This window comes from Calidris pugnax, unplaced genomic scaffold (genome assembly GCF_001431845.1).
Source record: "Calidris pugnax isolate Ruff unplaced genomic scaffold, ASM143184v1 scaffold3, whole genome shotgun sequence".
Lineage (NCBI taxonomy): Eukaryota > Metazoa > Chordata > Aves > Charadriiformes > Scolopacidae > Calidris > Calidris pugnax.
Window position 1 is genome coordinate 62,042 of NW_015090799.1, and position 12,176 is coordinate 74,217.

Here is a 12,176-nt window from a genome sequence, read left to right on the forward strand (position 1 = left end):
TCTGATCAACACCTATAAATACTTCAAGGGTGGGTGTCAGGAGGATGGGGCCAGGCTTTTTTCAGTGGTGCCCAGGGACAGGACAAGAGGAAATGGGCACACACTTGAACATGAGAAGTTCCACCTAAACATGAGGAGGAACTTCTTTGCTGTGAGGGTGGCAGAGCCCTGGCAGAGGCTGCCCAGGGAGGTGGTGGAGTCTCCTTCTCTGGAGACATTCAAACCCCTCCTGGACACGTTCCTGTGGGACCTGCTCTGGGTGGCCCTGCTCTGGCAGGGGGTTGGACTGGATGATCTCCAGAGGTCCCTTCCAACCCCACGTGATTCTGTGTTTCTATGAAAAGGGTGCCGTCATTCATTTCACTCAATGGCATTCTTAGACCCGGTGCTAATTTAATCCCTTTACAAACATGTTTTTCAAGTCAAAGCGTGGCTCTCCCTCCTGCACGTGCTGCTCTCCCATCACTCACAACGATTGTAGAGAGGTCGTAGCAGATAAAGGGCCCAGCTGCTGCGGTGCTGAGCAGCCTAACCCCACTGCCCCACATCAGACACCCCCCTGGGGTTCATACTGAAGGCACAACGCAGGATACCCAAGAAGGGGATCTACACTCTCCACCCTGTTAAGTGAAGAACTCTACAGGAACCAGTTGGACACACCAATAAAACTCTCTGCACCTCAAAACAGCGGCGGATCCGAAGGCTGGGGTGAGGCAAAACACCTCTGTGTGGAATTCCCATTCCTGAGAGCTTTTTTTAGGCATCTCCTCCATTCCTTCTCCTCCTCCTCCTTCTCCTCCTCCACTCCTCCAAGCCCACAGGCTATTTAGCACCCACCCAGGAACCCGTTTCTCCCTGCCTGGAAGGGCTGTCACCAGCGACGTGCCTTACCAGGGCACAGACTGGGCTGGGTGAGGTGTTCCCAGTTGAAGCTGTTGCACAGCACAGGGAATAACTGGTTTTCCACCAGCTGCTGTGATGGGAAAGAAAACCAGCAGGACCGGAGGGGGTTGGGGCAGACAATCTCAGCCCCATCCCGGGCGTAAATCTTAAACACGTGTTAAAGCAGTGTATTTTGGGCAACTCTGGAAGTAGGTATTTCTGGAATCCTCCTCAATCCCGCTGTGCTTCCCAGTTAAGCCGGGGCTTGGGGAATCTATGGTTTAGACTTGAGCCTCACCAGCAGCAGCTACCTGGCTCTCAACCCTCCCAGTACCCCCGTGGGCATAACGCAGGGCACCCCAGCACCCCTGAGGAAGGGGCATCCAACTCAACCAGGTGCTCAACAACCACAGAAGAGCCCATCGTCCCTGCTCTGCAGAGCTTCTAAGTGCAAGCGAGCCAGAGAGCAGAAGGTTGAGAGAAAGGGTGGTGGTGGGGAACCCATCCCATTAAGTGCCATAATAAATGGGCAAAAAGTATAAATTTTGATTTGCCTGTCTCTTATCCTGCAATTTTGACTGTCGTTCCTCCGAGGACAGGAGCCTGCAAACTGAGTCATGGAGGCATTTTAGGTGACGGCGCCGCAGAAGAGCGACACACTCCTCCTTGTTTCTGAAATAAACCTCGGGCGTCAGCAACCTGTCCTTCTGCTCCGGGGATTAAAGTCCCAAATTTCTCAACAACAAAATCACTCCAGGCAAAGGGAGTGATGGAGGCTGAACAGCACCCAGAGCGAGATGAACTAGTTGAGTCTACAGACCACAAATCTAACGTGCCACGTGGATGCGTGGTGTTCTCCAGGAGAAAGTCCAGTCCTTTCCTCCCAGGAATAGGAAACAACCCAAATGGCCCTCCGAATTTCTAGTACCTCACATAGAGATTTTCCACTTTTACCTCCTCCAGCTTAAGGGGTGAGCTCTGCAGTTTCTTGTGAAACCTCAAAATTCCTCTTTTTGTTGCCATTTCTGGTTAGGAGTTCTCAGAAGTGATTACAACGAGGAGCTCCAGCCCCTCTCCTGATGGAAACCAAAGAAAGGCTTGAGCAGGACATCACAGAATCACAGAAGCTTCTAGGTTGGAAGGGACCTTAAAGATCATCTTGTCCAACCATCAACCTAACTGACAAAAATAGACACCCACACAACAAACAAGGAGCATCATCACTAACCCAGACCTCCCAGCACTACATCAACCCCTCTTTTGAACACCTCCAGGGATGGGGCCTCAACCACCTCCCTGGGCAGCCCATTCCAATGCCTGATAACCCTTTCAGTGGAAAAATTTTTCCTAATATGCATTTCCTAACATGCATTTTTCCTAATATGCGTTTCCTAACATGCATATAAAATTGGTGGGTTTTTTTAAAATCGTCAGGAACGCTGGAAATCTAGTACTTCTCCAAAAAAAAAGATGTTAATAGTTGTGTGTGCTGCAAATCCAAGTGCAGCGTGAGTTAAAGTGGAGACACATAATACAGGCCCTGGCAACAGATTAACCTTCTTCAATCCTGCAGCCCACTGCAATGTATTGATTTGGAGCTGAAAATATCATCGGTGGAAACGAAATACCCCGTTCTCTTTGTTTAATCCCTGCTGTCTCTGCCACCCGGTTTCGTAACCGTAGATAAGCCATGCAGATCCTTGTCCTCAGAAAAAGAGCAAAGTTCAGGAACGCGTGTCCCTCACGCCACTGTCAACACTCCGTGTCACCTTTCAGACCCAGATGACGGACCACATTTGACAATAAACCTTTGTCTCCTCATCTATAACCTATTGTTCACCCACCACACTGGATTCTAGACACTTCCTCCCTTCCACTGCGTCCTTTTGTGGACTACATGAGTGTGAGATGGTGTCTACAGCCCTCCTTCTACCTCCCTCCGACACATCTATTGTCCCCGAGAGACTCTTGGTTCAAATCTGTGGGACAGGAATCACACAACATTTCCTTTCTTCCACAGAACTACTTCACAGAATCACAGAATCTTCTAGGCGGGACAGGAATCACGCAACATTTCCTCTCTTCCACAGAACTACTTCACAAAATCACAGAATCTTCTAGGTTGGAAGGGACCTTAAAGATCATCTTGTCCAACCGTCAACCTAACTGACAAAAATAGTCACCCACACAACAAACAAGGAGCATCATCACTAAACCAGACCTCCCAGCACTACATCAACCCGTCTTTTGAACACCTCCTGGGATGGTGCCTCAACCGCCTCCCTGGGCAGCCCATTCCAATGGCTGAGAACCCTTTCGGTGAAAAAATTTTTCCTAATATCCAGCCTGAACCTCCCCTGGTGCAACTTGAGGCCATTTCCTCTCGTCCTGTCGCCTGTGACTTGAGAGAAGAGACCGACCCCCATCTCTCTACACCCTCCTTTCAGGTACTTCAGCTCTTCCATATCCCAGCGGACTGGCTTTGGCATCTCCATAACCTTTGAGACATCGTGGAGATGGGGGGATGTTCCACAAGACTGGAAGAAGGCTAACGTCAGCCCCACTTACAAGGAGGGTTCAAAGGAAGATCCAGGAAATTACAGGCCCATCAGTCTTAGAATCATAGAATCATTGAGGTTGGAAGAGACCCTTGGGATCATCGAGGCCAACCATCTCCCCTACTCTACAAAGTCCTCCCCTACACCATGTCCCTCAGTACCCCATCTAAACGGCCCTTAAACACAGCCAGGGATGGTGACTCCACCCCCTCCCTGGGCAGCCTGTTCCAATGCCCGACCACTCTTTCGGTGAAAAATTCCTTCCTAATGTTCAGTCTAAACCTCCCCTGTTGGAGCTTGAAGCCATTCCCTCTCGTTCTATTGTTAATTACCTGTGAGAAGAGACCAGCACCAACCTCTCTACAGTGTCCTTTCACGAAGTTGTAGGAGGCTCCCCTCAGTCTCCTCTTCCTCATACTAAACAGCCCCAGCTCCTTCAGCCGCTCCTCATATGATTTGTCTTCCAGCCCCCTCACCAGCTCCGTTGCCCTCCTCTGCACTCGCTCCAGCACCTCCAGATCTCTCTTGGATTGAGGTGCCCAAAACTGGACACAATACTCGAGGTGTGGCCTCCCCAGTGCTGAGTACAGGGGCACAATCACCTCCCTACTTCTGCTGGTCACACTATTTCTAATACAAGCCAGAATGCCATTGGCTTTCTTGGCCACCTGGGCACACTGCTGTCTTACTTCAGTCCCTGGGAAAGTTACGGAACGAACGTCCCTGAGGGCAACTGAAATGAAACACATGATTGGGAAAAGCCAGCCCGGATTCACCAAGGGCAAATCGTGCTTGACAAACCTGATCGCCTTCTAGGACCAAGTAACCTGCTCGGCTGATGTGGGATGAGCGGTGGACACCATCTACCTGGATTTCTCCAAGGCTTTTGGCACGGTTCCCCACAGCATCCTCCTAGAGAAAGTGATATGTTACGGTCCAGACCAGTGGCCTGTGTGGTGCGTGGGGAACTGGCCAACAGGCTGCACCCAGAGGTGGTGGTCAATGGCTCCTTTTCAAACCAGCAACCTCTCACCAGCGAGGTCCCCCAGGGATCGATACCGGGCCCAACGCTGTTTAGTATCTTCATTAGTGATCTGGCTGATGGGATTCAAGGGTAGCCTGATGGAGGCAACACCAAACTGAGTGGGGAAGCTTCAGAAGGGAGGGTCACACTGCTGGAAGACCTGGAGAGGCTGGAAGAGTAGGTTAACAAGAACCCTGTGAAGCTCAACAAGGACAAGTGTAAGGTCTTGCACCTGGGAAAACATAATGGTGGTTGAGGCCCCCATCCCTGGAGATATTCTATAATCCAGGGGTGCAGCACAGGCTGGGATCTACCTGGCTGGGAAGCAGCTCTGTGGAAAGGGGTCCGAGGGCCCTGGTGGACAACACGCTCAACAGGAGTGAAGAGTGTGCTGCTGCTGGGGCAAAGAGCCAACAGGGTGCTGAGTTGTATCAACAAGGGCATCACCAGCAGAGAGAAAGAGGTCATTATCCCACTCTACTCAGCACTGGTCAGGTCAGGCCTGGAATACAGTGTTCAGTTTTGGTCCCTGCTACACAAAAATGATTTGGACAGGTCCAGAGAAAGGCCACCAAAGGACTGGGAAGCTGCCATGTGAGGAAAGGTCAAACGTACTGGGTTTGTTCATCCCCAAAGAAGGCTTTGGGGAGACTTTACCACCATGTTCCAGTATTTAAAGGCTGTTGACAAAGATTCCCTTTTCACAAGGAGTCCCACAGAAAAGACGAGGGGTGATGGGTGCAAATTATTCCTGGGGAGATTCCAACTGGACACAGGAGGAAAGTTTTTCACAATGAGAACAATCAGCTTTTGGAATAATCTCCCCAGGGAGGCGGTGGGTTCCCCAACAACAGACACTTTTAAGATTCAGCTGGACATGGTGCTGGGCCATCTTGTCTAGACTGTGCTTTGGCCAAAAGAGATTGGACCAGATGACCCTCGAGGTCCCTTCCAACTTGGTGTTCTATGACTCCACGAGTGCCTCTTCAAAGATCCACTTGCCAGACAGTTCTGCTGCTTCTAGAAGACTTTGTCTTGGCCACTCTCAGTATTTGACAAACATGAATTATGCCTCAAAAGAATGCCTGTTAAGCACGATATAACACTCTTAGTTTGCACATGAGGAACTGTGAGGGCAGAGAGTTCAACTAGGACCCCACCAGGGACAAAAGTTGAGAGCAAAAAAAAATATCTCCATTTCCTATCTTTAACAGCCAATTATGTTTCTGTATTTTTTTTCTTCAAATTCTCTGCAATTCTTTAAAATGTCCAGCTTCCAGACTTCCTAAAGAGTTCTACCATTAAAAGTGGCATTTTAAAAACACCCTGGGAGACTCAAGTCATTCCCAGGATTGTACATCACTCCCCATTCCAACAGGGTTTGAATCCCAAGTACCCATCACTGCAGTTGGTTGCCCCAGTTGGTTCGGCTTCAGCCTGGTGGCATCACCCTCTCTCCTGCACAAACAGGCAGAGAAATCTAGGGACAGGAACCGAGGTCCTCTCACAGTTGGTGGCACCTGAGCAGGTGATCTGGGGGTTCCTAATCTTTATCTTTAGATGCCAAGAGCACAACTAGATGTTCTGGATGGTAACAGGAGAAGTATTAAAGGTGGATATTATGTTGGGGAATTGACAAGAGTAGGACATTGACTTGCTCCAACAGGTGAGGTCTGGCTTCTCTAACTTGATGCTTTTTTGTGCTTGAAGGTTGGAGAGTGAAACTCATTTCGCATCTCTAATTTAAACCAGGCTGTCATCTACCTGGATACTGCAGGAAGAAGAGCAGTAGATCATTTGGACTCTCCTTCCACAGAAACACTTGAGACAGACGCGACCACCTTCACTCTGAAAAAAGTGGAAACAATAGTTTTATCCTGCTTTCTTCTCGTTATTCCACTGCGATTCAAATTTGAGAGAAGTTTCCGTACGTGAAGGCACTGCAGAAAACAAAAGTAGCAGCTCCAAAAGATGGCACTTCCTTCCATCCCAGGATTTTTTACAAGTTGGAGAGAGACCAGGGGAATCCCCAAATTCCTATTCGAGACAGACTCGACCACCTCCACTCTGAAAAAAAGTGGAAACAATAGTTTTATCCTGCTTTCTTCTCGTTATTCCACCGCGATTCAAATTTGAGAGAAGTTTCCGTACGTGAAGGCACTGCAGAAAACAAAAGAAGTAGCTCCAAAAGATGGCACTTCCTTCCATCCCAGGATTTTTTACAAGTTGGAGAGAGACCAGGGGAATCCCCAAATTCCTAGTTCTCCCCTTGCCATTTCAACTCCTATAGATGCTGCTATAACAACAACAACAATATCCAACAGCTTTTGTACCAACTGTATGACCATTTTTAGAGGTACTGAGGTTTTTTGTTGTTGGTTTTTTTTTTTCCCCCCTATGGGAGGAGCTCATGGAGGAGCTTATCATTACCTATCCTTTGATTGGTTTTTGTTTCTTGGAATAAGAGGAATTAAATGATGTAAGGCCAAAGACACCATAATAACCTCCCTGCCCAGAAGGCCATCTCTTCAGGGGGTGTAAATCACAGTCTCTCCGAGGACGTCAATGAAAATCTGAAAGACTTACAGCAGCAATGGCCTGGCTCCAAAGCATTTCTACAAATAATAATTAAAAAATAAGAAACAACAATAAAAAAAAATAAAACCAACCCAAATGATGCAGCTGGAGGATGCAGGGAACCATCCCTTTCCCAGTCTACTGCTACTAAAGCAAGCTCTGGCATACTTTGATTTTGTCCAGTGTGTAAGTTTCCAGTACTTTTATCTATTGATCCTCTGCTATTTCCACTGCAGCCCTAACACTGGGCTCCCACCACTCCAGGGGTAAAGTCCATGACTTCCTTCCAATCCAAAAAGGTCAAGAAAAGAACAAGAGAAAGCATCTGCCATGAAAAGGAGTTTTTTTTCTTTAAATAATCAGACTTATGATGGAAGAGAAAAATATTTTTCAGGAATCCAGGTTAAATAACAACCAGGCACATTTCACTCCATATGTGGAATCACTTCATGGTCACGTCTCTGCCCTGTAAAGCTTCGAGATGCTGTCCGTAGCTCACCATCTATTACAGAAAAAAATGACAAGAAACCATTTAAAGATAATTTTTTAATTTTTTTTTTGTCTTCCGGGTCTTTCATACTGTTTCCTACCAAATGAGCCTTCCATTTTCACACGACTTGTTCACCTCTAGGGGGATGAAGGAAGTTTAATCCCTGTAATCCATTCACTCCTCTGCTTCAGCAACTAGTGAAAGTGGGAATTTACCTCCTTCAACCAAATTCTTTCTACCTGAATAACCTGCGACAGTCGTGGACTGAAAAAGTAAAGTGAAGCTGGATGGCTGAGCAATGTTTGCTGAACTCCCTGCTTTGCAGAGATCTCCCAAATAGCAAAAAATGCCGAGTGAAAACCTAAAATGTCAGCCTAGAGTACAGCAGCCTGGCTGAAAAGCAACGTTCTTTAATTTTATGGTTCTTCTGTTCATTCCTCAGTGCTTCACTAAGTGCCGTATGGAAAAACTGTACAGTTTAAAAAGAGAAAAAAAAAAAAGCTACAAGGTCTCAGGCAATATCCCAAGGGAGCTGATTATACATACGTTTCAGAACGCGATATTGTCTTGCCCTAGGAGACTTTTCATTTAAATAAAAATTATTCCATGAAGGCTTCTATGAACAGCCCATCCAGGGACAAGAAGCGGGGCAGCACTGCGTGAGAACACCTTCAGCCCTGGTGTCCAAACCCCCCCAGTTTGTCTGCTCCCAACGTCGAAGTCCAGGAGGTAAAGAACATCCTTTTTCCTCCACCGACGCAATTCGGAGCGCGCTGGTGATAAGCAGTCGACAGCAAACAGAGCCAAGATACACCAGTCCTAGTAAAGGGCCCAAAGGAAAGAACTCCATCAACAGAAAGGGAAATTAAGATGACAAAAACCAGCAGCACTTTCAAAACAGGCCCACTGTAAACGTACATCTCCAGCTCTGAATCCATTCTACTGACACACGTGAAGGCAGAATTAAAAGGAAGGGGATATCCAGGGTTCCCCGAGGCAAATTCCCCACTACTACGCAAAACCAGACACTGACGTTCTTTTCTGCCTTTATCAAACTTCATTTAAAAAGAAATTTAAACTTCTTTCTCATTTGAAACCGCTGCAGAATATTGGTGGCCCGACAGTTAGAACTCTTCCTGTCATTTCCAGCAAACTGTGTTCATTATCCCCTTTATATGCATTTGTTTGGGTTGTTTACGCTAATCTTGAGCTCGCCTAATTATTTTCCTCCCCTATAGAAAAACTGTGTAATTGTCACTTTTGTGTCTTTCCGTAAACAGTCTCTCTGTTCCTCTTAACATCCATGTGGTCCTTCCCTGCATCTGTTCCATCCATCTGCTGGAATCCATTTATCTGAACGGGGGTGGTGGTGGTGGGGCTCCGGGTAAGTTTTCACTAATGCCATATATCGTGGACGTTATATTATCTATATTTTCTATACATGCAGTATGCTGTCCTGCTGCTGCTGACTACGACACCGATTCATCACTAAAGCCATGAGCTCTCCCAGAATCAATTGTGATTAGCTGCTATTTGCATCCCAGTCTCATCTGGTGAGCTCAGTTTTGATTCATCGTGTCGGCACACGGATATTCCAATCCCCCTCTCTATCGATATAGCCCACCAGTTTTGTATCGGAAGGTTTTAGCGCCGCAGTTCTATTTTTCCACTGGTGTCACCACGGAAGAAATTAAATAATTTCCAGTACAGTCTTTGAAAAATCCAGTCTGCAGCCTCCTATCCACCAGCACGTTCTCTTTACACCTATTACCTGCCAGTGTATTCCCAGGTCACCTGACAATGTAATTAATCCAAATTTTCTCCATTTTATATAATTTCTTAACATGGTACAACACAAATACTTTCCTGACAATGAAACATACTAGACCTAGTGTATTTCCTCTGTCTAGAAAATCCAAGCGTGAGGTACCAAAGTCTGGTTTTGCCAAAACTACATTGCATTTCACCCCATCTTTCATTTTTCTTTTATTTTGCCCTTCAAAAACTGTTCTACGGCCAAGCGTACTATGGCTGTAGATTAGATCCTACAGATCCTATTAGATCCTACTATCAGATTAGCTCCTCTGCCATTACAAATCTCCTCTTTCCACTTGGGACTCTCAACTATTTGCTCCCCTTGATGTGTACCTTCCATCGCTTATATACTATTTAAAGAGAGATTGTACATTTTTGGATAGAGGATATACCATATTTATTGTGCTAATGCGCTTCCGTTGCCACTGAAATAAGAAAAGAGAATCCAGTAAAATTCATTTCCTGTTGAAGAACTGGAAAAGCAATGGTTCTTTTCAGATGGGAATAGAGTGGGCTGTACGTGAAGAAGTTTAAAACACATTATGACACATTATTCACATTTGTTTTGTTCGGTCTGTTCCTGATTTTGTATCTCAGGTCACCTTCAACAGCTTAATTCTGCAAGTCCAAACCACCAGGGGTTACAAAGCAGGCACTCAGACACTCATCCCTTTTTTTGTGTCTACCCAACAATTTCTTTAACAAGCAAAACATTTTTTTCCTCCACTAGAGCAATACCTTCCCTAAAAAAAAAAAAAAAAAAAAAAATTAAAAGTCATTTCTTTGCCACCTTTCTTCTGAGGATTACACCCATCCACGTATGCTTTAAGGCCTATATTTCAGGTCATGATCGTCGGCAAAATCTGAAGTATTTTCTGGTACAAACATAAAACTCCTTGTAGAGCCCCTTATGTATCTCCTCTCACAACCAAACTGCAACATGTGCCACAGAAAACAAACCTAGTATGGCATATTTCCCCTCTCCATTCCATCTCGATGGTGTTATTTTCTTTGCACGTCTTCATTTGTTAGTTAACAAATAAATTACGTTTTCTTCTGCATTTCATAGAGGATTACTATTACCCAGAAAAAGAAACCACCTGACCAGAGTCTTTCCTGCTCCATTCCCAGGAGATGTTTAAGCATGCTCAGCCCCAACTTCAGCTGATGCTCGGCACCACCAGCTTTCAACATCTGCCTTCAAAAAGTAAGGAGAAAAAAAAACAAAAAACAAAAAACCCAACCAAACCAACTTTGCCAAATTCACTTCAGACCGATTTATTTCACATGCTGTTGTTTGCCAATCCTTTCACACATAAAAGAAGGCACCGCCTGCTAATTCAACAATTCTTTTAAAACATCAGAATGTTTAACAAGAGGCCGATTTTGCGCTTGCAGCCCACTATTAGCATGAATTAAATCAACACGTCATATTTTTCCCCCACCTTTTCCTTCCCTCCCTGTGTTGTCCTCAGAGAGCCCCTTATATATCTCCTCTCACAACCAAACTGCAACATGTGCCACAGAAAACAAACCTAGTATGGCATATTTCCCCTCTCCATTCCATCTCGATGGTGTTATTTTCTTTGCACGTCTTCATTTGTTAGTTAACAAATAAATTACGTTTTCTTCTGCATTTCATAGAGGATTACTATTACCCAGAAAAAGAAACCACCTGACCAGAGTCTTTCCTGCTCCATTCCCAGGAGATGTTTAAGCATGCTCAGCCCCAACTTCAGCTGATGCTCGGCACCACCATCTTTCAACGTCTGCCTTCAAAAAGTAAGGAGGAAAAAAAAAAAAAAGCTTTCAACATCTGCCTTCAAAAAGTAAGGAGAAAAAAAAACAAAAAACAAAAAACCCAACCAAACCAACTTTGCCAAATTCACTTCAGACCGATTTATTTCACATGCTGTTGTTTGCCAATCCTTTCACACATAAAAGAAGGCACCGCCTGCTAATTCAACAATTCTTTTAAAACATCAGAATGTTTAACAAGAAGCCGATTTTGCGCTTGCAGCCCACTATTAGCATGAATTAAATCAACACGTCATATTTTTCCCCCACCTTTTCCTTCCCTCCCTGTGTTGTCCTCAGAGAAAATACCTTGCTAGCCAGCTGACTACCGAGTCTCCTTGGCTTCCTGGCTTTGTCCCTCCAAAACTCCATCACGCTTCAGCGCCAGCAGGCACCTGAATTCTTCTCTCTCGCGTTTAAAAACAAAACCAAACCAGCTCAAAAGCCCAAATTTGCGGAGCAAACCCCGGCCCCTCTCCTGCCACGTCCGAGCCTGTGCTCCCGGAGGAGGCCTCGGGAAGGCTCTTCCTTTCGATGAAGGAGTGGAAGCAGGAGCCAAACACCGGCTGGTAGCCCCATGGGCCAGCAGCCACGCTACCCCAGCCCAGCCCGAGCACCCCAGGGCCGGCTTCCCCTCCTCTCCTCCATCAGCGGGGAGCGAGCCACCTCCGCCGGGGCAACCCAGGGCGGCCCGGACTCTCCCGGCTCCGGGAGAAGGGCCAAACCTACCGCGGGGCCTGAGGCGGCCACCCCGGGCCGGGCCGCGCTAGCCATCCTGGGGCTGATCCTCATGGCTCGGGGTGGGGGGGACGCACATACACAAAGCCAACGTTCCTCCAGCAGCACCGACGGGGCCCGGGCCTCCCTCAACGCGGCGTTTGGAGGCCGGTGGTGCCGACCGGGCCGCGGTGCCGCCTGTGGGGCCCGCCACGGCGAGCGGGCGGCGTTTACGACAGCTCCCGGCATTCCGCCGCGCCTACAACTCCCAGCCTGCCCCGGGCCCGCCGCCCTTAACCCTCTGTGGCGCCCGCCC

At 47.0% G+C, this 12,176-nt stretch overlaps 1 protein-coding gene across 4 annotated transcripts in view; it reads right to left on the reverse strand.

Annotated features, from left to right (window-relative positions):
• Positions 1–12,176, reverse strand: part of LOC106885192 (putative uncharacterized protein encoded by LINC00472) — a 98,705-nt gene that overhangs the window by 22,706 nt on the left and 63,823 nt on the right. The window contains exons 1-2 of one of the 4 annotated variants that reach the window (XR_001411402.1): positions 11,873–12,107; positions 11,453–11,552 (exon numbers count right to left, since the gene is read on the reverse strand). The exons of 1 other annotated variant lie outside the window; for it this stretch is intronic. The gene's annotated coding sequence lies outside the window, so the exon portion shown is untranslated. Of the gene's footprint in view, positions 1–11,452; positions 11,553–11,872; positions 12,108–12,176 lie in introns of those variants that run through there. 2 more of the 4 variants (XR_001411401.1, XR_001411403.1) reach the window with 2 other exon arrangements.